This window comes from Rhipicephalus microplus, chromosome 4 (assembly GCF_043290135.1).
Source record: "Rhipicephalus microplus isolate Deutch F79 chromosome 4, USDA_Rmic, whole genome shotgun sequence".
Taxonomy (NCBI): Eukaryota; Metazoa; Arthropoda; class Arachnida; order Ixodida; family Ixodidae; genus Rhipicephalus; species Rhipicephalus microplus.
Window position 1 is genome coordinate 96484144 of NC_134703.1, and position 27445 is coordinate 96511588.

The following is a 27445-nucleotide window of genomic DNA, read 5'->3' on the forward strand; positions in this document are numbered from 1 at the left end:
AGGCACATGCGCTCGGCTTCTTTTTATCTATCAATGGCACTGCAAACTACCTCTATTTGTATTACGCACATATGCAGCAGAAAGTACGTTATACATGCAGAGTTGGTCAACGTGTGTCGGCTGCATACGGGTAAAATGCTAAAAATAAATGGAGAAATAGTATACTATTCCAATCGGCAAGGTGTTGCTGCTAGAGCGTGAATTTAATGAAGCTTTGAAACCTTAAGTGAAAGGAACGTTGGTCATTACAGGGTGTTTGAACAACAATTCCCATGAACTGCCATGAGCCGCGACTGTACTACGAGCGCAATACGAGAGCCGCACGTAACGCGGGTGTCGCGCGGCCACTTTTGATTGCTATCCAGCAAGATTCAGTTGAATGCTATAAAGCGATAGCTGGCTTCCTCACACAGCTTACGAATGAGTACAACGCGAAAAAAAATTCTATTGCTAACTGGCTCGATCACGTAACATATTTTCATATATGTAAATGGTAAAAACAGCGCAAAAGAAGACAAGCCTAATGTATGACGGGCTATAAATATATATCTCACTGGTTCAAAAAGCTCGCGCTTTTTGTTATACATATAAGAAGGTATACATATAATTAAGGCTCCTAGACGTGACTGGAGGCACCAACTTTTGCTTGTACCTCCAAAACAAAAACTAAAAAGAAAGCAAGGAAATAAATAACGCAACTTTAGTACTCTGAAGCGCAAGCGCTGCTTCTACGCGGGTAGTGAGTGGTTTTCCCGCCGGCCATTTGAATCCAAGATGGCGCACTTTGGCGCAACTCTCCTACCTGAAAGTCGCATATACAGGAACTCTACCGTTGGTAGCTTCCCGTCTGTTCCCTTCCTCTAATGCATGGAGTTGTGTGCGCAGTGCTCGAGCGGTTACTAGGTTTTTTTGTTTTTTTAGAAGATTAGGAAGTATGTTAGGTTGTCTACAAATTCGAATATCCCAAACTTCACAACTCGGCTAGCATTGCCGCAATATATAGCTTCGCTGAAAATTTGAACTACTCATTGTCGTAATGGTCAGCGAATTTCTCAATACGTCTTGCGTACGTGAGCAATCTTTCGCGTGGATCCTGATACTGGCTTAGAAATAGTACCGTTAATACTGTGACCAAAAGCGTTCGTGTGCAGCAGTGAAGGTGCAACTCCATCGAAATTATGAAGTACTGGCTCATATTCTAGATTGAGTCTTTGGGGTCAAGAAAAAAACTTACCGTTCCTTTGTTAATAAACACATTCCCATTTTGTCCTCCAAAACTCTCTCTTCACACTGTGGACTCAGTAGAAATGAGCGGATATATTTAGCGCAGATGTGCCTGGTTTTTACTCATACGCTGTAGCGAAAGCAGTTGTAAGCGTCATCGTTCGACCAACTCTAAAGTGACCTCCCCTGTTAGCTGTTGCTCGTCCATTTTTTTCACGAATCAGGAAGCTGCTTGATTCATGACCACTAGACAGTTTTAACTCCTATGAAATAGGCGTTGTGCTAAATACTATTTAAAACTGTTCACCTATTCCTAACCCTTCTACCATCATGCCAGATTTCTCCAAACTGAATAATTGTAAAGAGATCTATTTTACTTCCTGTAAGAAAGGGCAGAGAGCGTGTCATAGCGTGCTGACGTCGTATACACAACAATGGACAAAAACCTGCACGCTGAATTCACATGTTCAAAGGATCGTTCAAATACCTAAATTTTTTAACTGTCTTGTTTTTGTTTTTCTCAACTCGCATGTTTTGTGCCGAGCTCACAATATAAATAGCGTTGCCGAGAACACTCTGGTGACATTGAAATCAAGTTGGTGATCCTATGGAGACTTTAACAGTATTTATACTTTCAGTGCTTGCCATTCCAATAGCTTCGTTTACGAATCTACATGAATTTGTCGAAAGGGCCAGTCTTATAGAATACCAAAATCCTTGGAAGGTGATTATTTCCTTATGTCCAGTTTTGTGACTGCTTTTGTGACACTGACTCCTGTATTCTCTATATGAGTGCTTGCTTAATTTTGGTGCTCTCAAGCCATACGTTTTCTCGCGCTGTGTACATAAAGCTCTTTCTTCCTTTCAATAATATGCTACGCGCAAACAAAATCCATCTTCATGAAAAAAGTGTGCCTTTTGCAGTGAATCAATACGTCGAGACTGAGAAAGAAACGTACATCTTTTGTCGTTCTCTTTACATGTTTGTAGAAGACAAAAAAAATGAGTCATGCCATCAATTTGTTTCTCATGCAAAGGTGACAAAACCTCAAGCTATTTTTGACAGCATCCTTTCCGTGATGTTCCTCTAAAAATCAGAGCAATAAGAATAAGCTCACAGCTTCAGAGTGATCATGATGGTTAATGCGGAGAAAAATGTGAGATGGCAGCCACTTGACGGACGCGGTATTTTTAAAAAGTAATGGTGCTCAGCTTTCAGCACAAAATGTTTAACAATCGCTTTTAGGTCGCTGTGATCACGCTCAATTTCATCACAGAAGCCTTTCGCTATGACACTTTTAATAGTATGAGTTTGGAAGCACTCTATTATCAGTTGCGAGCGTCACCACTTCGCGTGCCCTCACGCTCTGCTTTCTCGGTTTCATCATGACGCAGCCCGGAACGTGCAAAGAAGCAATATTCCTGGCCACGCAAACGTAGGAGCACAGTTATTATGGTAAAGTGTCTGTATCAGCCTGATCGCAATAACACCTCCTTGCAACGTGATCTTGGAGGAACTAACGAGGCAGTTGGCACTATGGTGCGCTTCTATGACACTTGAAAGCTTCCATCGCTAGCGTGGCGCATCGTCGGCATACGAGAATGACGCCCATTGTTCCGTTGCCGTGGTTAATCTAGGGCCAGCAAAGTGAGCAGATCGCCGTTGCCACAAGTATTCTTTTTGCTGTCACGTCCACCAGCCCAGCAGCTTTCTGAAGGTGAGCCGGTGAATTGCATCTGCTCGTTTGGAAATATTGGTAACTGCATCGACTGTCGACCTTCGTGCAAAGAGAAGTTCGACTGTTATCCACGAGGAAGGTTCTCTTGCCTTGGCCTCGGTAAAATTCAAAGGCACAGAGTTTATGAAATATTCGACCTCGGCCAGTACTGTCAATATTTTTCTTTTTGGGACAACCAGTATACATATTTGGTATACAACCAGTATGCAACCAGTATACATATGTCAATCAACCACTATACATAGATACCTAGGGAATTGGCATTAAGGCAAAGAAAGACAGACAAAGTACCTATCCCCTCTGTATACACATGAATAAGCGGTTATACATAGCAAAACAAAAGAAGCTAGGATGAACCTTTAATAATCCCTTTCGCAGCTGAATCTCTACAAATGGTACGAGGTGCTCTAACCATTCATTCTGTAGGAAGGAACATTCGGTGCAATGAACTTGCACGAAATACCGTCGATGATAGAGTAGCCAATGACTTTTTCTTCAGGGGAAACTCGGTGCATACGCCATACGTCTCCCGAGAACATGTGAAAAGTTCAGTCATGGTAAAAGTGTATCACGCTAAGCAAGTCTTGTCCAGCTGTGAATCATCGTAGGCACCGTAGAAAATACCTGGACGTAGTTTTCGTGACTAGCTCGAAGTTCAAGACTCAGGATTCAACGCACTTAAAAGTTGCAATGTAACATTTCGTGTCACCTGTTTGCTTAGCATCAAACACCATCGATTTTCGTCGTCGGTGGTCCTTCACGCACTTCCTTGTGTGGAGCGTCACATAACTTATTCATGACAGAATATACGTCACAGAAGACGATTACGTGTCCTGCTCTCAAGTAATTTCCTGTAATAAGGTCATTCATTTAGAGCAGTCCTTTCTTGGTGTGGAGATGGTTCTAAAGGTTTTCTTGTCAAGTAATTGCGACTTGTCAGTTCTTTTCAAGTTCGAATGCGTTGTTTCCCCATTTCATACCTGCCGTTGAGAAGCTTAGCGGTTTTCTCAAATTGTGTTATGGTAATTCCCTCTTCAGGCGGCTTGCCCGTTTCTGTTACTCGCTGGTTCAGAACTTCCCAAAAAAGCCACAGAAACTCGTCCGACTTAGCAGTTTGAACTCTCAGCACGCACACCACACTGTAAGCAAAAGTTAGCCGAGATGGGAGTTTCTCCATCACATGAGCCCACAAAACTCCCCTGCCCCAATTGTTTACTCCCTGGTAGGGAGTGAACTCGGCACATGTCATCATAAAACGCCCCCTGCTTAATCACAGAGTTTATGAACGACATGACCTTGTTAAACTCCCCAGGGAGTTTCAGGTCACGTGGTTACAAACTCGCTGTAGGAGCTTTAAAAACCCTCTTTGGGCGTGACGTGTGTGTGTGTGTGTGTGTGTGTGTGTGTGTGTGTGTGTGTGTGTGTGTGTGTGTGTGTGTGTGTGTGTGTGTGTGTGTGTGTGTGTGTGTGTGTGTGTGGTGTGGTGTGGTGTGTGTACGGGCATATGTTGGCACGTCGGTGTGAAACACAGGTGCTTTGTGTGGCTAACCGTGTGAGCATCTGTCAACAGGCAACGAAATTATAAGTGCAGCGAAGAATTGCAACGACCGGTTGGTATTTACTGTGAACATTTCAATATATTTTACGCCGTTAAACCCCGCTCCACATCGGTCCGATTCGCTGACCCGCAGGGTGCGGGTTCGAATCCCGGCTGCGGCGGCTGCATTTCCGATGGAGGCGGAAGTGTTGTAGGCCCGTGTGCTCAGATTTGGGTGCACGTTAAAGAACCCCGAGATTGAAGTAACTAGAAGAATAAGAATGGGGTGGAGCACATTCGGCAAGCACTCTCAAATTATGACAGGTAGACTGCCACTATCCCTCAAGAGGAAGGTATATAACAGCTGTATCTTGCCGGTACTTAGCTACGGAGCAGAAACCTGGAGACTTACAAAGAGGGTTCAGCTTAATTTGAGGACGACGCAGCGAGCAATGGAAAGAAAAATGGCAGGTGTAACCTTAAGAGACAAGAAGAGAGCAGAGTGGATTAGGGGACAAACGGGGGTTAAGGATATCATAGTTGAAATAAAGAAGAGGAAATGGACATGGGCCGGGCATGTAGCGCGTAGACAGGATAACCGCTGGTCATTAAGGGTAACTAACTAGATTCCCAGAGAAGGAAAGCGGATTAAGGGAGACAGAAGGTTAGGTGGGCAGATGAGATTAAGAAGTTTGCGGGTATAAATTGGCAGCAGCAAGCACAGGACCGGGTTAACTGGCGGAACATGGGAGAGGCCTTTGTCCTGCAGTGGAAGTAGTCAGGCTGATGATGATGATGATGATGATGAAAGAACCCCAGGTGGTCAAAATTTCCGGAGCCCTCCACTACGGCGTCTCTCATAATTACATCGTGGTTTTGGGACGTTAAACCCCAAAAACCAATCAATCAACATCGGTCCGATTCTTCAACGAAACGCCGTGAATGCCACGCTTCAAAGGGCCGAGTAACAAAAAACTTCGAAGATTACATTAATGGTAGTAAAAGTAAGCTGTTACGATCATAAGCGGCTGCTCCTGGAGTTTCTCCGTGAAAAAATTTGAAGCGGTCTGAAGTAGGCTTCGCTCGACTACGGCAGGCTGGCCGGCAACCGATGTGAGAGTTGCGCCGGCGACGCACTCGCCCCGTCTCCGCCGATGGTGGATTCTCAAAGTGTCACCGGCATTTCACCGGCTACAACATCTAAGCGGTAGGAAGGCCTCGCTATGCCGTCAGCATCAAGCCGGCATCGTATCGAGCTCGCACTGCGCACCGGCCGCCGTGGCGAACTCTACGAGCTAGCTAGCACTGACTACCGGCGAGGCAATGAATGTGTTTTACAAAAAAAAATAAAGGCTACTGGGATGAATAACAGACTTTTGCGCCATGCGACCACAGCTTTCAAATGACTAACTCGAGGGCGAGCGCTGAACGAGGCAGATGAACACAGAAACAGCGTACGGCATGCATGCATGCCCATGCAATGCGGGCGAGCAACGGGAACAGCGACTGCGAACCGTCTCGTTAGTTTAAGCTCCGTAGCTTAAACTGCGTGGATAGCGGACACCTATTTCTGTGCATAGGAAAAATAACGAGACGTAAACGCCACATCGGCAAGCATTTTGTGATCGCCAGCTGTCGTTCATCGAATCACCGTGCCGTACTCGTGAGTGAGGCCTAGTCGTCGGACACGGTAGCGGCCGTCTACCTCGGTTCATCGCTGGAGCTGCTGAATGAGCCTCGTTAATGTGTTCATTCAAGGCCGTGCGGGCTTTGGATATGATTCAGTGCAGTTTACGGATCCACAAACAGTACTGCTAATGAAAATTCAGCTCGTACAACAGAGCGCCAACTGATAAAACTTTTTCAATGTTAAATCAAATATTAAATATTAGGCAGGCTTAGGATAAAAGGCATGTGTGTTGAAGTGCTAACATTAGGCCACCGCAACTTTATACCCACGCCGTGCGTGTTTATTGTTAAATTAACAGCAAAAAATGGGTCCCTTCAGGGCTACATGGGAGGTCAGAGTGTGGTGCCTATATATATCCGGTGACTTAATCGTAGGTGTGGAGCGCGGTCATATACAATTGATAGAGTTGTATCTGCCACTACTGCCATTTGAATGTTCATTGCAGTTTACCCCTATTCGAATACGGCCGCCGTGGCGGGAAGTCGAACCTTCGTCCTCCAGCATAGTCACACGACACCCAATGAGGCTATGCTACCACAGCAGGTGAAAGCACAAAGGAAAATAGGCTGTGAAGTTTCACTGAGCGTTTATTCGCCAGAATGTGTTACAACCATCTGAAACGTTTTAAACATCATCAAAACTACACTTTTCTGAAAAGTAAAAAAATGAATTCTGTCAGTTAAACCAAATTCTCAATTGCATGCTTTTTGAACTGCTCATGCCAGCACTGAGAGGTAAGACGGAATTATGCACGCGTGCAATATGCTTCTCTCGTCCATAATTCTCCTTTGTCGTGAGAAACTCAACACAAAATGCACTTCTAGTAACAGCTGTGCACATTAGGTAAGTACTAACACTCACTAATATTTGTGAAAAGAATATTCCAAATCCAGAGTAATAGTATTCACCACAGCCACAGCGCTATCAACAAAATTGTGGCACACACTGTGACTGCAAGTTGACACGTGAGGCGAATCGCGAGAGGCATCTGAGCAGAAAAGTATGTAGGCACAGCGTGCTGTATCGTTATATTAAATTTGCGCACTGCAGCGCTAGTTCCTCTAATGAAGTAATAGAGCTGCCGCGACGCCAACAGCCACTGTCATCGCTCACGAAAAAATACCGTCGGATGCGAGGTCATCGTCTGTTTTTCTCTCGCAAGACCCACGTTATAACGTGCGTATACACTGCTAGGACGGTCGTTACCGCATCAAAAACATTGTCATTGAAGGGCTCGTGGTGTACTGTATCCTTGGCTAACGGTCACACTTGTGGCAAGCACGTAAAAAGAATATAAGCAGACGTTAACACCAAACAACTAATTACACGAGGTCGACGCGACCACAGAACACCTATCACGACGGAGACTAACTCTGGTCAGCATTCTGCGCCCTCTCCGAGTAAGAAGTAGAAGAATTATAAAAAGACGTGACCTCCGAAAAGGCTAGCGCGCGGCAAGCGTTTGCGTTCTCGGAGGCTTCAAGAAAAAAAAATAACTGTGGCAGTGGTCAAAAGATGGCACAGTATTCAGAGTGCCATGGCCATTCTATGCATGGCTTGAAGGTAATCGTTTTCGCAAAAACCAGATAAGCTCTAGAAATTGTTTCGTTCATTATTGTGCAACCGTTGATAAGCTTCCGTTTGTCTAAGCATCAGATACAATATATTTACGTGTGCATGTTGTGGTATTGGTACAAGTCGTAAAAAAAGTTTAATAAAACCTACTTGTAACTGGTGCCACTACGGTAAGTCGAAATTCACTGCTATATAAGCTTGTGCGTTTTCGATGTTGGGTGTGAGTAAACACGTCTTCGACTCCACTTTCGGCTTCGGTGGGTTGGCTCGCTCCGTGCGAGGTGCTTCGGCGGCCGCTGCTGGCCGCGGTGTCAGGTTCCCTTTTGCACCATCGGATTACCGGTTTTTGTTGCCTACATTGCCGTCGGGTGACAGTATGGAAGAGTGTGTGTTTCTGCACGGGGATTTGGAAAAAAGACCATACCGGTTGGAAGACTTTCGGGCCCCGTTGGAAGAAGTGGGACTCATCAAGGCGATCACTGGCATTGGAGCCTTGGAGATGAATCACATCTGGCTGGCGAAGATGCGAAGCAAGGACGACAAAGAAGCATAACTCAAAACAGGTGGACTCCGAGTCAAGGGTGGCTTCTGTGCTATCATCGACCCTATCCAACATGATGTAACCGTGAAAATCCACTGGGTTGACTTTGCGGTCTCGAATGAGAGCATTCGACAAGCGTTAGGTCAGTTTGGTGAAGTTCTGGAGGTTTCCGACGACAACTGGACCGTCGCGGGCTTTGAACACGCGATATCGACGACGAGGGCGGTGCTACTGAAACTGAAGGAAGGCGTGGTGCTAGAAGACTTGCCGCACCTTTTCAAGATTGGAGGCAGCACCGTCCTTCTTGTGGCCCCGGGTCGGGCTCCGCTTTGCCTAAGATGTCACATGCAAGGACATATACGACGAGACTGCCAGACTCCCCACTGTGGTGTATGCCGAGCGTTTGGACATGAAAGTTAAGATTGCGTCAGGAGTTATGCCAGAGTTACGAAACCCGTGCTGCCAACAGACGACGCCCAAGATAATCTAATGGACGCCGAAGAGGCTGAGAAGTTGGCCCCTGGCAGCAACGCCGTGGGACCCGACGCCACGGTTCAGGCAACTGGAGAAGAGACAGCCGACGCGACAACGCAAGACGGCAAAGACTCAACGAAAGAATCCGAGGAGTTGGCCGCAACAGGTGGCCAGCAGGACACTCAAGAATCGATGGAGGAAGACATGGGTACCAGTGGCGATATCGCTACGCCAGAAGCCAGCAAAAAGTCTCCGGAAGCGACCACGGGACGCGGCAAGCGTTACCGAGTGGAGAGCACGGAACGCAACCTAAAACGCCCGGAGCGTCTGTGGCATCGCGTCACGGGCACTAAGATTAAAAAATATGCCCTCGAAACCCGGTCGGCGTCATCGTCGCCGGTTCGGGGACAGGATCGAGGCGCGTAAGACCCCGGTTTTCCCACTGCATGGTATACGAGACACGGTAAGCGCAGCATTGTAGTTTTCATCTTTGTCATCAACATGGCTAGCATGACTGCGCCTTCACGCATTGATACGTTGAATGTACGTGGTGTAGGAACGCGTCGCAAACAGTACCAGTTGAAACGCTTGATGCAAGAAAAAGACCTTGACTTGCTCGCGGTCCAGGAGACTAAAGTTAGTACTGAGGACGCGACTGATAGCTTGGTAGCAGGAGTTTCATTGCGGTACAATGCGTGTGTGAGCTATGCAGTGGGAGCATCAGCCAGATGTATTATTTTTCTCAAGAACTGTTTTGGTATTGTAGTGGAAGAGATCAAAAGTTGCCTACATGGGCGTTTTGTTTTGTGTGACTTTTGTTACGGGAACACTAAATTCAGTGTTATCTGTGTATACGCACCTACAAATTCGAGAGACAGATGTTTGTTTTTTCGGGAAATGCAAGCGTACTTTGAATGTCAGAAATGTGTGATTCTGTTGGGTGACTTCAATTGTGTTTTGACCCAAGAAGATTGCACGTATACTGCTAAATTAGGTGATTAAAGCGTTGGTTTGCTTAGAGACAGCCTTAATAAGTACTTTTTACATGACGCAGCTCTGTTTGCGATGGGTGGCAGTCGCCAACACTTCACACATTTTCAAGGTTCGAGTCACGCACGACTAGATCGAGCATATGTTTGTTCTGATATAGTACCTTTATGTCAGAACTATGACGTTTATGCTGTTTCCTTCTGTGATCATTGCTTAGTTTCATTGGAGATAGGTAGAAAGTGCAAAAAGAAGGTTGTATGGGAAACATGGAAACTGAATACTAAGATAATTACGCACGAAGGGTTTGTAGATAAGATAAAGAAGGAAATCAAGAATTTTTTCACAAACGCAGAAAGGAGTGCCACGGAAAGATGGGAATTACTTAAGCAAAAGATAAAAATGAACGCAATAGAGTGTAGTTGCTACATGCAGTATCAAGCTCGAAAACAGGAACGTGAGCTACGGGCAGAGCTAAATGATTTGGTGAATATTGAAGCAGAAAACCCGGGCTTATTCACACATCAACTGCAGGTTGTCAAAAACAAAATTGAATGTCTTGAAGAAGATAAATATAAAGGCGCAATTATACGAGCAAGAGCTGAGAGATTCCTCGTGGGTGAAGCACCGACAAAGCGAGCCTTGTCAGATGAAAAGGCATATGCGCGAGCTCACGACATACTAGAGATAGAATGGAATGGTAAAATGTTGAAAGAACATAAAGTATTATGAAAGCTTTTGAATACTATTATCAGGAATTGTTTGCTTATCGCGAACCGAAGAAGCCGGGTTCTGTAGATGAGTTCTTCATAGAAATGCCGACACTTAATGCTGAGGACAAAAATTTATTGGAAATGTGTATTAGTATAGGGGAAATTGAGAAGGCTATCGATGATCTTGGCATGGGCAAATCACCTGGTCTAGATGGCTATAATGCCGCCTTTTACAAGGCGTTCAAGGAGGATATGGCCACCGCATTGCATGAGGTTTTTTCAGAGTCTTTAGATCGCGGAACTCTGCCTCCATCGTTTAATCGAGCACACACCGCGCTGATTCCTAAAGGGAAAGAGCAACATGTTTTACGCAAAGTGACAGGATACAGGCCAATCACGCTAACAAACGTAGATTATAAGGTGTTTATGAAAGTTCTGGCTAGGAGGTTGCAAGGAGTTATATACAAGTTGGTCGGATCACATCAGACTTGCGGCATCAAGCGTAGGAGCATATTCACGAATATTCATGTTGCCAGGAGCATTTGGAGTATTGTGACGCTGCGCTTCTAAAAGTAGCTATGTTGCAAATTGATCTAGCCAAGGCTTTCGGCATGGTTCCACACAATATACTCTTCATGCTAGCTGAGTACGTTGGTCTTGGTGCGATCATATGTAAAGGTGTAAGACTGGCATACAAAAGTTCAACCACCAACTTAATTGTAAATAGATAACTCTCACAGCGCATACAAGTACTTTCCTCCGTGCGCCAATGGTGTCCTTTAAGTCCTTTGCTCTCCGCTCTATTTTTGGAACCATTGTGTCAGAAAGTGATTCACCATGCAGGGATTAATGGTTTCAGGTTGCAGTCATGTGAAGTGCGTGTTTTGGCATACGCCGACGATATCGCTTATTTCGCAGTTGATAGAGAGAGTGTCACTTCGATATTAAAAATCACTCAAAGGTTTTGTGACACGAGTGGAAGTTTAATGAACAAAGAGAAAAGCATTGGTTTATGGCATGGTAATTGGGACCTTACGCCCAGTTTCTTTGGAAATATTCAGTGGCTCACGATGCCTAGTCGTTACCTAGGGTACCATTGGACAGGTATCAAGACAGTGAAGCATTTTTGCTTGGAAAGGCCGAAGAACTGCGCGCGACCGCCGAAGGATGGGGCGGTCGTGGCTTATCAATTTTCTTTCGGTCAGCTGTATGCAACGTGTTTCTGGCTGCTAAATGTATTTACCTTTTGCAAGTACTTAGTTGTAAGCGTAAAATAATTCACAAAGTTCACAGGATATTCGCCAAGTTCATCTGGAGCTCTACGTGGGATAGAAAATCTAGAATGAACTTGTTTCGGCGAGTTAAGCAAGGAGGGCTGTCTCTGTGCCATCTGTTTCTTAACCAAGTAATATCACGTTTCCTGCTCATTAGAGACCAGAGAGACTCGTTTTTACGTTCTTTATTTCAAACAACGCTGTTACACCACATGCCTGACTTTTTTGTATCTTCAGACAGGCGAGAATGACACACCTTGTCACCGTTCATGCGCGAAGTTGTGTTCTCATATTGTTTCTTAAGGGCGAGGTTTGAGATAGATTACCTAACTATTGTGAAAAGAAAGCGCCTTATGAAAGACCTAATACAGAATTTTTTTCATGTGCCCCTGTACCGTTCAAGGTATGAAAAATTATATGGTCATGACGTACTAAAGCGAGTGAAAAACATGTGTATACCACCAAATGTGAAAACCTTCTTTTTCAAAGTTCATGCGGGAACCTTGCCAGTAAAAACGTGACTTGAAGAGAGAGGGATGTATGTACCATGGGGAAGCAGCTGTCTCCTGTGTAACAAACCTGAGACCATTGAACATGTGTTTATTGATTGTAAGAACGCTATTTTCTTTTGGGACATTTTACAGAGGGCTTTAAAAAAGATTTACCTCTTACTTCATATGGAATTCTTTTTTTGCCTTGTGATAGTTCTGTGCAAAATTTGGATGTTATATTTTCACTTGGTCTTCATTCGGTTTGGCGTAGTATGCTATCGCACAGACACTGTGATGAGAGAGTTCTATCCGTTAATGAGTGTTTCGTGGAAGCTGTTATAAAAGTGCGAGATGTGTATAAGACTACCGACTGTGTTGAAGATGTAATATCTTTGTTTGACGCGTTATCACGCATGAAACACGTGTCATACTGATTGTCATATTAGCTTGACCTGTAGTCATGAAGGCATTAAAGAAAAAAAAAGGAGCGCGAGTGGTAAGCTGTGGTGAGTGTGAGCGTCGCAATATTACGTGAACAATGTGTGCATGTTTGTGTACTGTAATCATTGTTGTGTGCTTTGAAGGTAATGCAATTAAAGTTACGCTTGCGCAAGCTACGGCTGCTGACGTAATTTTTTTCTCGGTCGAAGCAAAAAATTTACTCCCATACTGACCTGAAAAAGTTCCCCGATGGATGTAAATAAAAACCCCCCTGGCACCATGCAAAAACTCCCTACTATTGGGGAGTAAATTTTTTACTCCCTCTAGACGGTATTATAACACTCCCATCGGGGTGTGCGCTAGTGGACAAGGACATTTACTCCCGCCTCGGCTTATTTCTGTTTACAGTGCATGATTTGTGAAGCTGTCAGTCGAGACATCAAATGCGGTGTGCTACCCCGGTAGGTTCATACAAGCTGAAAGTTGAGTGCAATCAACGATTTGTTGCCTTCGCAACGTGAACCTTCACCGGTGAACTTTTCGCACATCTCATCCGAACCAGTTAGTACGCTGACGTCACTCCTTTGGATGACAGATGAATGTATGAGCTCATTAGTGACGTCTTTTTGAATCTCCTTGAAAGATGCGATGAAGGGTACGTCAATTGTTGTCTACTCAATTTCCTGACAGATGCACGCGATCTCTGATGTTCGTTGCACCAGCTCAATGTTGAAAAACTGACTTCGCAGCCGGAGTTCTACAATTTGACGACCATTCACGATGTACTCAAGAGAGCTTGTAGTGCTATCTAATATGTTTCCACTCTTTTGAGGCGGAGATGCTTGAGCAAAGCTTCAGTGATAAAAGTCATTTAACTGGCACCGTCAAAACCTTCTCGTATGTAGCAGCTGCTGCCATTGTTTGTCTTTCATGCTCAAAAATTCTGCAGAAATTTTAGAACAAAGGAGCTTTCCTTTAGTGTTCGTTTTCCAAGTGATGCGCAGACACCTATGATTTCTTATTCGTTGTTGTTGACATAGTCTCTCTTCCGCGATCATCTGTCACGATCAATATGATTGTAGCATACGAACTTTGCATTTCGAGTGGAGTATTTTCCTTTCGCAGTACCGTGCCCGATGTTCTTTGGTGGTGCAGAACACACACCTCTTGTCATTGGAAAGAAGTTTCTTCTTCTGCGTCAAGGACAACTCACCGGTGCAGAAGTCTGGTTTGTACTCACTTTACGGGAAAAATAACAGCATATCCACGGAGTGAATGATGGAGAATGGAGCGAAGCTGAGTCCACACGCCTCTGCAGCGCCGCTTCTCGTACGCAGGAATACTGTTAGCGCCGCCACTCAGCTTCACGGCACGCTTCTGCCTCGTGCGCTCGGACATCGGGGTTCCGTCTTCGAGCGCGAGCCTTGCGCGTAATATACTTTTTATCGGCAAACTGTGATCATATGCTGGCTACGTCCGTTCGTGGCCTGTATGTATGTATGTATGTATGTATGTATGTATGTATGTATGTATGTATGTATGTATGTATGTATGTATGTATGTATGTATGTATGTATGTATGTATGTATGTATGTATGTATGTATGTATGTATGTTTGACGCACGGACGGATACATGAAGGCACGCATGGACGAAAGCAGGGACGGACGCTTGAACAGACGGATGGGTGGACGCATGAGAGGACGAACAGGCAGATGGAACTACGGATGAACGGATGGTTGCAAGGACGTATGGATGGACGGATGGATGAACGAATGGACACTCAGACAAACGCAGGCACGGACGCACGGGCCGATGTACAGATAGCCGCGCGGATAGACGCACGAGAGAACGGACGGACTGACGTACCAACGGACGGGCAAATGGACGTAGGGACGGATGCAAGAATTGACGGATGGACACACGTATGGACGGACGGATGCAGGAATGAATGGAAGCAAGAACGAACAGACGCCCGGAAGCACGGAAGAAATGACGAATGCTTCCTTCCACTCTTCATCATTCACTTCATGGGTATGCTGTAATTTTTATTATTTATCTCACTACGAGCAACGTATTTTTCAGCGTATATGCATTTAGTTATATGTACAAGTACCGCCCTTTATGGATGGTTCAAGAACCAACGAGAGGTGGCTACATACACTTACGACGGGATGCTCTGCCCAAGTCATAAAGAGCTTCGCTGCTAAAAGACGCAGTTGTCATTTTTCTGTTTCTCGTGCTGATTTGCTTTGAAGTACAGATGAGGCATGTTTTCTATGACCAGAGTATGTTGACGCACAGTCTGTTTCACACTTTAAAAAAAGGTCCTAGCGCATGGCCTTGCGATGTGTCTCCGATGCGGCAGGTGCAGTAGTTGCGCGCCGACAGCAGCTCGCGCGTGCTCAGACACTAGAGGGGTATTGTGTCCAACGGTGGAACCGTGTCGTCGGCTACGTCGGCGTGCGTTGGCCGCATTGTCAGGTAGAGGGCAAAGTTTATCGTTACTGTTGCAACTGGGCTGATATTTCTCGTCGTGCTTCAGAACGCCTCACTAGAGTCCAAAATTTAACGACGTCATCGCTGCCACTGGGGACATGACGGGGTAATAAAGCTTGACGCATGAATTTCAATGCCGCCGTGTGAGTGCTTCTTCAAGTAATGAAATGTCATTGAGAAGAAGCATGTTGAGGTCACTATCTCAATCTACAGCATTTCACTACGAACATTTTCTCGTTCATTCTATTGTGTTGAACTGTCATAGTTGCACGTAAATCAATGTAGAGAGCCAGTTACTTTTTAGCATGAAAAAAATACCAGGTACCATACGGGCTCATTATGATATTCCCCCTCGCAGCGTATAGTGGTTCACATAAAAAATATATATGCGTGAACACACTCCATAACACGGTGTTTCGAAAAAGCAAACAACGTATGCCGTCAAACTCTTTTTTTCCCCATTATCACAAGGCTGAGAGGTTGGAATCGCACAACGTTTATTACAGAATATCAATGACTTTTCTTCCCGGAGCAGCATGAAATCAGCAGGCCACCCGACCATCTGGCCAGCGTGCACCACCATCGCAGATGATCCGGTTCAATAGCACAGGCCTTTAGCGTCTGCGCATGTACGAGCTGGTGTCGGCGCTCGACTGCAGCACTGGCCGCATCGTGATGCTATGCGCTCCGACCTTTTCCCTAAGCGTGAAACAGACTGAACATTCTATTAGAGTTGTTCCGAGTTCTCGTCCTCCGGCGTCGTTGAAACCGCTCCACCCTAGGCATTCAAATTCAATTGATTGATTGATTGATTGATATATGGGGTGTAACGTCCAAAAACCACCATATAATTATGAGACGCCATAGTGGAGGGCTTCAGAAATTATGACCACCTGTGGTTCTTTACCGTGCACCCAAATCTGAGCACACAGGCCTACTTATCCGCCTCCATCGGAAATGCAGCCGCCGCCGCCTGGATTCGATCCTGCGACCTGCGGGTCAACAGCTGAGTACCTTAGCCAGTAGACCACCACGGTGGGGCAATTCATTCAAATTCAAGACACAGGAAGTTGAGCAGACCCTCCAGGCTTAAAGGTTTACCATTGCCTCTAGAGTAATGTGGCACCTGGACGGAACACGATCGATAGTACTGAACTACTTTGTCCCGTGGATGGGAACGCAGTAAAATGCCACAAAGCATAGATAAGGAGGATTCCTTATGCTCACTCAGGGTTTCTAGGCCTCGGGTATTGAGGAGAATTTGATAGCACAAGCTGCCCACGCCTTTGGTGTCATTTCATGAAGAAACAGGGCTCAACATACGTAGCTTCGCAATATACGCTTGCTCTAGCCGCATCTTATCACCAAGGCGCTTCTGCATCATGATAATTGAGTCTTCGAAAGGCCCACATTTACTAATTCAGCGTCTCCTTTAAAATGAAGTCGCAGGTAATTGAACTTTTCTGTGGTCATTATGCTGATCTGTCCATAATTTGGTCGAGCAGCGCCCAAATTTGAGTCCACTGGCAGAGTTCCCCACTGAAAAGAGGTTGTGTTAGTTTAGGTAATTTAACTATATTTACGTCGAAAGGTGCCCCAACTGTTTGAGTAATGGATTTTTTCTGTTGGAGTGGACGGCTAAAGCATACAGTATTTCTTGCTACTAATCTCTGCTCGAATCTGAGTGGCATTGTCTTCATATTCCAGGACGGCGTTATACTCAATCTGAAACTCGTGGTAAAAAATGTTCTGCTCAATTTCGGTGTTCACGTTAATAAACTTATCGTTATTATCCTGGAGCCTTTCATAAATGAAACAGAGCTGGTCATAAAGTACACAGTCGTTTTAGCAAAAAGGGCACTTGCCTCGCTAATAACCCCCGTGTTTTGGGCTTACCGTGACGTCCAATTTGACTTCAGTCGGTCTATGATGGTGCAATTGACTGGTAGCCGTCTGCAGGTTCCTTTATTCTTTGGTTTCGGCCCCAAATGTTTTAAACGATGGCTTTGCAGACACTGCGATCACACTCACCTTCATCGCAAAGCAACTTGGCTCCGGCACTGTTTAATAAGATGACCTTGGAAGCCCTCGGCCCTTCGTTCCGAGCATCCCTACTTCGTGAGCTGGCACCCTCTTTTTTCTCGGTTTCTTGACACAGACCGGAAGGTGTAAATAATCGACAACTTCCATGCTCAAAATTATTCAATTAACAAAATCTACACGGGACGCTTTGAAAGAGAGCTTGCATGTGTTCTGCTGTCGGGTTAAAAAAATTGGCAGATCCCTCGTAAACTGGGAAGCGATAATATACGAAGCGAGAATGAGGAAGCTTCATATGTCACTTTAAAATAGGGACAACGTCACGAGGCGCACAAACGTAGTACACAGTAAACAGAAGTAGAAATATTATTCGCACTCTGGTATTAAGATAATATTCAGGTATGTTCTTTATATTCGCGTAACGACAGCACCACTAACGCGTCCAATACCAGCACTTCAGTGGTAGGCTTGTAAAATATGCCGTACATGACTTTCATATCATAATTAGCATGTTTGCGCTTGGCCTTTGTGTTCATCGTCTATTCTGGTCAAGTTATAGCAAATTTAATGTATGTGAAGCAAGCGAAACGGCCGCGAGTGCGCTATGGTCGTAGCATGCAGTCATAATTTACGTGACACGCATACCGTGAATATCATGTTTGGACGTGTCATTTACTTTAGTCGTCCATTTGCGCCAGGTAATATAAGTTTGGTGTATTTGAAGCTAGCGAAATGGCCGCGAGCACACAATGAGCGTGGCGTGTTGGCATGACTCACGAATTACATGGCATGCGAGTTATGACTTTTTATTTTAGGGTCTGTCATTTGTGTACGCCATGCATTCATGTCATATCATACCAATTTTCTCATATGTTATGTGAACAAAACCACTGCAGTAGCAGCAACACCATCAAATGTATATCATGACATTCATGACATAAATATCACGACTTTTATGTTATGTCATTTGTGCTCGTGATACAGTAATGGTATGCCATACCAATTTTGTTATCGATATCAGTATTTAAACGGCCTTATTACAACGATACCATTATTGAAGCTAAATGTGGTAGATAGATAGATAGATAGATAGATAGATAGATAGATAGATAGATAGATAGATAGATAGATAGATAGATAAATAGATAGATAGATAGATAGATAGATAGATAGATAGATAGATAGATAGATAGATAGATAGATAGATAGATAGATAGATAGATAGATGAACGATTTGATGGATGTGCACATGATTCTAACTTTTCTGCATTGTGGTATCAGCTGATACATCAGTCATTGTTTCTTAAGGCATGCTACCTTAATTTTTACAATGTTAAATTTCGGTACACAAAGAGGTTATTCAGCAACACACATGCACCCCGTCAGTAGCTGGTATATGCTGGTATAATTCAGTGAAGAGAATAATTCCTACTGTCCGAAATTTTTTATTCTTTTTTCACACACCTTAGATTCAGTCGTTACCCATTAAACGGTTACTATAATTCTCAGAAAGACGAAGCTTCTAAAAAAAAGACGAGTCATATACAAGAATCACAGCACTGCAGAGAGCAAGTGGCAGAGAGGGGACTGTGATTAAACACCACTTATGCTTCTCGCAGATCGTATTGTATATACGTACCTCTTTCTCGTTCCAGTTCATTCAAAACCACTCTAACGCTTATCTTTCACGTGTGTCCGTACCTGCCACAAAAAGAGAACAATACAAAAGAAAGACACTTCCTTGTGTACGCTCACGCTATTTGAATGGAAATGAAACAACACAGAGGGTTAACCGAACCCTCGATGTTTATAATTCAACGACAAGAAGGTAAGAATATTACATTGCTAAATGCACGTGCGTCCTGAAGGTGAAATATCCCTTTAAAACGTTTTGACTGACAGCTGGAGCCCCAAGTTCTCAAGGAAATTTTCAACTATTGTTACAACAGAAGAACCTGCGGCGGCTGCCAAAAATACGTTCTTACCAAAGCGCTTTATTACACCTTGCGTGAGACATATTTAAGCGGATGAATGGATGAAGGGACAGAAATTTATAATTACTCCCGGTAAAGGGTGTTTCCACCTGCCTGGCTAATCCCACGTCTGGACTGGGAGGTAAAGCCTCCTAATCTTGTCATGGGCGTACTGAATAGCCAGGACTTGGTGGGTATGGCCGGGAGACTTTATCATCCCTATGAATCATTCCCTAGAAAAGCCAAGGCCAAGCGACCCACGTGCATACGAAATTCCCAATGGGTAGAGGAGTACACCGACCTCGCTCTCGGTTGTTTCTGGGTACTCATTTCCGAAAGGCAGCCCCGTAAAGCTTTTCGAAGGCCCCTAGGCGTACCTTAACCCACCACAGTCTTTGAGAAATAGTTGAGTATTCGCCACTGCCGCGGGATGCCGAGAATCTGCCGCCAAGTACCTACTGACTAAATAAGTACAAGCGCGCTTCCGGCCTGGTGCTCGTGAGAACAAAGTTGTAGTCGCTTGGGAGGGCACCCACCCCGTGGTAAATTGGTGGCATGGGAACGCCAGACCTTAAATTAGGGTCATCCTTTTTTAAAATTATTTTGTGTGCTTGGCTTCATCACGCTTTGCGAGTCTGGAGGCGCCTAGTTTTGCTAAGAAACCGGCATAAATAGCGACGCGAGTCCAGCGCTGGAATCGGCAGTGCTGCAGCCGCAACGTAAAAAAAAACAGCACACATTTAATGAAGCAACGACAGCGACACTTAGTTGTCATTTTGCCTACGAGCACATCGGAAAGAGCAACATGAAAGATGTGCAGTTTTTTCCCTCAGCGGCGTGTCAGCGTGAATTCTTTTTTCCCACGAAGACGTGCTCGCGGCACCCTTTGTGTTTTACTTCACACCCATGGCGCGGACAAGCCTCGTTTGCTTTCTCGCCACCTTTTGCAATGGCTGCCTTGTGCGTTATAAATGCGAAGCATTTCTTAGCGAACTTCGGTGACCCTGAGCGTATCTATCTATCTATCTATCTATCTATCTATCTATCTATCTATCTATCTATCTATCTATCTATCTATCTATCTATCTATCTATCTATCCGCCTATGATTTTAGCTCTCCTGGCTGTTCGAATAATGGTATCGATACCTAACTTGGTATGGCATAACATGACTGTATGCGAGCATATTTGGCTAGTCACACCATGATAGTCATGACATGTATGTCATGAATGTCATGATATACATTTCATGGTCTTGCTGGTCTTGCAATGGTTTCGTACACATGACTTTTTGCAAAACTCGTATGGTATGACATGATTGCATGGCGAACACAAGCGACAGACCCTAACATGAAAATCATGAGCTGCGTGTCATGTAACAACATGACTACATGCCACACTCACGATGCGCTCGCGGCCGTTTTCCTACTCCACATATGCCAAATTTGGTATTACGTGACATCAATGGATTGCGAAGGTATGTGACTGGTGCAAACATGATAATCATGAGTTACATGTCATGCAACAACACGACTACATGCCACAGTCGAGGCGCGAATGCACTTCAACCTGAGACGACGCGCGTGCGCGCCGGTGTTCGTTTAGTCTCGTCACGTCGGCGTTGCCACGCCAGTCGCCAGTCGGGCAATATACTCGCAGGCGCACGCCGCGCAGCGTTGCTTTGATGCATGCGCGTTTCAGCGCGTCCGGCATCCCTTCGTCATGAAAAGAGGGAGACGCAGTGCTGTCTGTGTAACGCATCTGCGCAAAATGCTGCATGTCGCATTTCGCGCCGGTTGCCGTCGGGCCGCGCTGACGGACGCTGGTCGCGCCGGTCGTGCGTGGCGTCAGACTATAGAGTGCTCGCGTTTTGCTAACGTAGCGTCGGTGTGCCCAGCGTGCGCGCGCGTCAGCGCTACATTGGAGCATATTGGGCCCTTCATAATGTGCGCGCCACCGTTTTGCTAGCTCCACATATACCAAATTTGGTGTTAGGTGACGTCAATGGATGACGATTGTGAGACGCGTGAGGCGCCCGGCAGGAGCAGTCGCTCATCGCGTCGGCTCCGTGTTTTCTGGATGTTTCGCGGCGGAAATCACCATATCCAGCGCATTTGTCGTTACGAATCGACGCCACAAGTCATCGCGACCATCCTGACGAAAAATCAGGTGGGAGGACTTGCATTTGACCATTTTATGCCCGTTTTTGTGTTCGCTGCGCCGGAAGAACAGCCACCTGCATAGCGTTCGCCGTAGACACCGCCGTCACCGCTGCGACGCAGCTATAGCGTCGCGAGGAACCACGAAGAACGTGGCACCGTTTTTTTCGCGGTGTGCCGACAAGACGCCGGGTGAAGACTTCGAGGGCTCGGCGCCCTACAGGTACGAGGTTCCGTTATCAAAGATTTGGCTAGTACGCGACCACTACGGTGGTTGGTAGCCATTGCCACGAGCCTTATGCTCGTCCAAGTGCGTTAAACCACATGAGTGATACTGCAGGACACAATGAAAAGCCTGGGGGCTTACAGGTGCGTCCAAGCATCATAAAGCCGGCACGTTTGCAAATTCACAACCGCGAAATGGCTCCAGCGAGCACAGCAGCATTGGAAGACGATGAAGCTGAGAGCAAGACGCCTCGCTTAGAAGAGAATCCTCTCGACGATAAAACGTCAACTTATTACCTAAGTGATGAAGAAGACATGGGCGAAGATGAACCATTTACGTTGGTTACTTATAAAAAGAAACGAGCAGAGGGTATCCCATTCGTCTTTCGTCCAACAGCTAAAGGTGCTAGCTTCTGGAAAGTGAACCCCAATCGAGTGTCAGCTGAAGTAGTTTCCGCTGCTAAAGAAAAAGTGCAGTCATTCAGAACGACCAGAGATGGAAGCTTTAGTGTCAGCGTTGCTTCCTTAAGTTCAGCTAAGCGACTTCTGATGCTTTCAAATGTTGGTGGCCTGGAAGTTAAGCCTTTCATCCCAGAGTCATACACTCGGAACGTTGGGAAAGTAAAACATGTTCCTCTGCAGTATTCAGACGAACAACTCCTAGAGTACTTGAGAGATGCAGGGGTTATATCGGCGCGACGGCAAATAAAATACTACCGCCAGGAAGATGGAGGAGTAACGACGCGTCCACTTCACTCAGTGATCCTGACTTTTCGAGATGACCGCCCGATTCCAGGAAGAATCTACTTAGGATTCACCAGTCACCCAGTGGAAGAATATCTGGTCCAGCACTTCTGTGCTATAACTTCAAGCGATTCGGACACATAGCGAAAAGTTGCCGTAACACACGCTGGTGTAAGATCTGCTCAGAAGAAGACCATCATAAGGAGTGCAAGTCTGTTCTTCAGCCTAAGTGTGCAATCTGTGCAGGTAATCACGCTGCCTCATATTCAGGCTGCCCGCAAAGTAAAGCTGCTACAAAAATGCGTCGGCATGAGCTCATCCATGGAAGAAAACCGCGCCCCAATGAACCATCTCTGAATCTTGAGATTGTTCATCCTGTACGTGATCCACCTCAGCGGCCACCGCAACAACAGCCGACAAGCACGCCTAGAGAACCGCCAAGAGAGACGCCAAGAGCACACTCGAGAGACCACTCACGAGAAGTACCTTCAAGTAACCCAACCTACGCGTCAAAGCTACGAACGCCCACGGGACCTCTGCCGGAAAGTAGCAAAACCAACAGTGCCAGTGTTCGCCCCAACTACAACATCGAAACGCCACGTCATTCTCAACAGGCCTCAGTAAATCAACCATTCAATGGAGACCGTGCCTCTGCATCAGTCATGCAATTGATTCTGCCAATGCTTTTCGCAGCACTTAAGGCAATCCTGTCTGCTCTACCGGAAGCAAACAACCTGCCAGAAGTAAAAGCCCTGCTGCCTCCGGAAGCACTACTGTGTCAACAGTCCGGGTCAAACCTGCGACAAGTAACATATGAATAAGCGCTACAAAGATGTCTCTATATACCAGTGGAGTGCCAATGGTCTTCGAAGGAAGTGTGCTGACTTCCGTAAACTCCTTCTGCAGTATAATTTTCCAATACTTTGCATCCAAGAGGCAGGAATGAATGATGATTTCCGCCTCTCCAACTACGTGATATATAAGTCATCTCGTCGAAGTGGTCCTAGCAGAGTACATTTGTGCGTCAGAAAGGACCTACCTTCTCATCAAGTTAACTCAAGTGATTCGGACTTCCCGGAATTCGTCGCTTGCAAAGTATCCTTTGGTGAGCAGTGCTTTACAGTGATCAATTTTTACCTACAACCTTCAAGCCGCATTTCGGTGGAAGAGCTAACAAATATCTTCAACATTTCTAATTCATATACTTTTATATGCGGAGACTTTAATGCGCACAACATAATTTGGGGTAGTGATTGATGTGATGCACGTGGGAGCATTGTTGAGTGTGCCGCAGACAAATGCAGTTTGACTATTTTAAATGACGGCTCCCCAACTTTTCTTCGAGGGCATAATTACTCTAGTTGCATCGATGTAACCTTGTGTTCCCAAGATCTAGTGAATGGTGTGGTATGGACAACGGATGTAGAAACACGTGGGAGTGACCATTTTCCCATTCTATTAAGTCACCCCTACTTGCGAAAAGACGACACCAGACGCTACAGCAAACTGACGAACTGGAAAGCTTTTCGGCACCACCTAACAAACCGAAATAGTGAACTCACGACAGTTGAAAGGTTTACTGAATTTCTGCAAGATAATGCGAATAAATGTACAAATAAAGTCCCAATTCCAAAAGACTATGCTGCAGTCGATGTAGAGTATGAATATCTAAGAGCCATCAGACGACGTTCAGAAAGGGCATATCGACGCAGCGGAAGTTTTGAAGCATACAAAAATGCAAAGAAAATTCACAGTGTAATGCACAGACGACTAGAAAATTTAGGTAAACGACGCTGGCGTGATTTCTGTGGCACGCTCTCTCCCCACACACCTGTTCCAAGAATTTGGCTTGTAATTCGAGCACTTAGTGGCCCTGTATCACAGAGCTTCCCATTTCGTGCTCTTGCTGTAGCTTTGGACAAACCGGAAGCTGTGGTAGCAGATGAATTTTGTCAACTTATCAGTAGGCCCGACGCATCACAACGTGCCTTATTTGATAATTCTGTCGCATTAGCCAGCCAGAAAATTAATGCTTGCTTTTGGGCCCAGCATCCTCAGCTAGACCCTGTATTTACGTTAAGGGAGCTGCATTGTACTATAGCATCATGTCGTCAAAAATCGGCCTCTGGACCGGACGGCATTACGTACAATATGCTAAAGAACCTTGGGCCCACAGGCACAACTATTCTCTTAGATATTTACAATAATCTATGGACGCAAGAAATTGTACCCGAGTCTTGGAAGTCTGCTCGCATTATTCCGATCTTAAAACCGGCTAAGACACCCTTGAACCTTGAATCCTTCCGTCCAATCAGTCTGACAAGCTGTTTATGTAAGGTAATGGAAAAAATGATTGATGCGCGACTTCAATGGTGGTGCAACAGAGCTGGTGTATTCTCCAACTACTTGACAGGTTTTAGGAAACAGAGATGCACAATGGATGCAATACTGGACCTAGTAACGTATGTGGAGCATGAACGCGCCTGTGGTAGTTTGACGGTTGCAGTGTTCTTGGACATCAAAAGGGCATTTGATACAGTCAGTCACGCTCATTTTCTGCTGAGTATGTTGGAACACGGACTGTCCGGCAGGTCTTTGCGGTGGGTATCCAAATTTTTATCAGGTCGTAAAATATTCATTCAGACGAGCGAAGGAAAAAGTGCAGAACACGACGTCAGACAGGGAGTGCACAAGGAAGCGTACTCAGCCCTTTTCTTTTCAACTGTGTTATGGCTGATTTAGCTAAAAGACTGCCTTCCAGGTTGAAATACTCCTTATATGCAGATGATGTGTGCATTTGGGCATCTGGCACGGACATACGGTTAATTCAGATTGCATTGCAAGACGGAATAAATATTATCAACAACTTTTTAAAAGAAAGAGGAATGATTCTATCGCACGCAAAGACAGCTAGCTGTATTGCCCTTCACCCGTAAGAAGTTAAAGAACTTCAATCTCAATTTAGAAGAAGAACCACTAATGATTGTGACACAGCATCGATTTCTCGGAGTAATACTTGATAGGCAGCTATCATGGGCACCTCACATAAAGAAACTCGAAAACGAGGTGAATACGCTAGTGAATATCCTCCGCAGAATTGCTGGGACATCATGGGGCGGATCTGTATCATCCATGCTCGCTGTTCACAATGCTTTAATACGACAAAAAGTTGCATATTCTGCAGCAGTGTTACACGGCCTTTCCTGCACTTCAGAGGAGCGACTTCAAAGACTATTAGCTAGGGGACTGCGCGTCTGCATAGGTGTTCCACGAGCGACTTCCAGCAGCCTTGTCATAGCAGAGACTCGACAACCACCCTTTCCAGTCATGAGAACAATTGAAACATGCCGCCATTTTTTTCGCTTACAGACGCAACACAGGGACCACCCATTGGCGCTGGAGATTTTACTAAGACATAAAAGCAATGCACATAACGAAGTACAGAGTAATGTACATATATTACCCAGACATGAATTTTGGAACTCTGAAATGAACTATCCTCCATGGGTGCTTGTTATACCAAGCATTGAATTCTCAGTGGATGGCATTATTAGAAAGAGAGACATGTTCATCCAAGCTGCTCAATAACTAGCGCTTTATCAGATACACATGTGGTATCCAGGGTACATACATATTTACACAGATGGCTCAAGTACTACAACGTCTTCAACATCGGCATTTATCATACCACAGCTCAATATTCAGGAATCATTTAAAGTATGCCGCACAACGTCATCTACAACATCTGGGCTTTTCGCTATTCTGTATGCTCTAAACTCGGTAGCAGACGCTAGAAAATGGGTACTTTTCAGTGACTCACAGGCCGCATTAAGATCACTCTCCAGTACAAACAGGACAGTAATAAGGGATAGTATGACATACGAAACGCTGAAGGAGCTCACTAAAGCAAAGAAGGCGCAACATGAGATCAAATTCCAGTGGATACCTGGCCACTACAACATTCCTGGAAACACAGCTGCCGATGAAGCAGCACGACAAGCACATCGTAAAGACGTTACTGTTTCTTTACCGATTTCGAAAAATGAATTGCGTAGTATTATAAAGAATACAACTTTCAGAATGAGCAAAACTGCTTGGTTTGACCAAAGTACAAAGAGCTGCGATTTATATCACATCGATCCATTTATTGAATTCAAAATTACGCTGGCATTAGATAGAAGGATGGAAACTCTAATTCACCGATTGAGGCTAGGCACCGCATACACAAAACATTTTTTGCACAGAATCGGCAGAGCTGAAACTCCCGAATGCGATTGTGGATTTATAGATGAAGACGTATGTCACCTTCTCATAGACTGTCCACATCATGACACGCCAAGACGCCGTCTTAAAAGCGAGCTGTTCGCATTGGACCACAGACCATTTAGCATGAAAAAACTTCTGGGCCAGTGGCCAACTGGAGTTTTACAGTCCCACGCTTCAAAAGCATTAACACGTTTTTTACAAGACAGCGGGATTGCTGACAAGTATTAACAAAGAACAAGCTTTCATTTGTAACACATGTACTTATTATATACAGTATCATGTGACACCCATCACGTGTGTGTTGTGAAATGACTGACGTGTCGACCATTATGTACATACGAGCGAATGCATCTTTATAAGGACCAGACGTGTGCTTTGTTGTTTTGTTGTTGTGTTTTGTGTTTGTTGTTTGTGTTTTGTTGTTTCCAGAGACTTCTTACAATGACTTTCAAACATTTACTTACCATTGTGATATGTACGTATAAGTGAGTCTTTTTATATCTGTGCCTGAGTTTTCTATTTTCCATGCACTGCTCTGTATGTTTTGCTTCAAGATACGTGTTCAAGTTTCAATCAACGGCTAAGGAGTAGCCGGCGCCATAATGGTGCGCCAACATCTCCTTATATATCATATCAATAAAAAAAATGACGATTGTATATGGCTTGGTGCAAACATGATAATCCTGACACGCGTTTGATGTAAAAACATCACAACAAACCACGCTCATAGCGTGCTCGTAGTCGTTTCACTAGCTCCACGTATACTCAATTTGGTATCCCGTGACGTTGACAGATGACGAAGGTAAACGACACATCCAAACATCATAATCGTGGCACAGCAGTCATGTACCTCCT

At 45.1% G+C, this 27445-nt stretch overlaps 1 non-coding gene across 1 annotated transcript in view; it reads left to right on the forward strand.

Annotated features, from left to right (window-relative positions):
- Positions 1-1809: 1809 nt before the first annotated feature.
- LOC119171428 (uncharacterized) overlaps positions 1810-27445 on the forward strand; it is a 55706-nt gene continuing 30070 nt past the window's right edge. The window contains exons 1-2 of the transcript XR_012894941.1: positions 1810-1948; positions 18880-19052. This is a non-coding gene — a transcript (uncharacterized LOC119171428). The remainder of the gene's footprint in view (positions 1949-18879; positions 19053-27445) is intronic.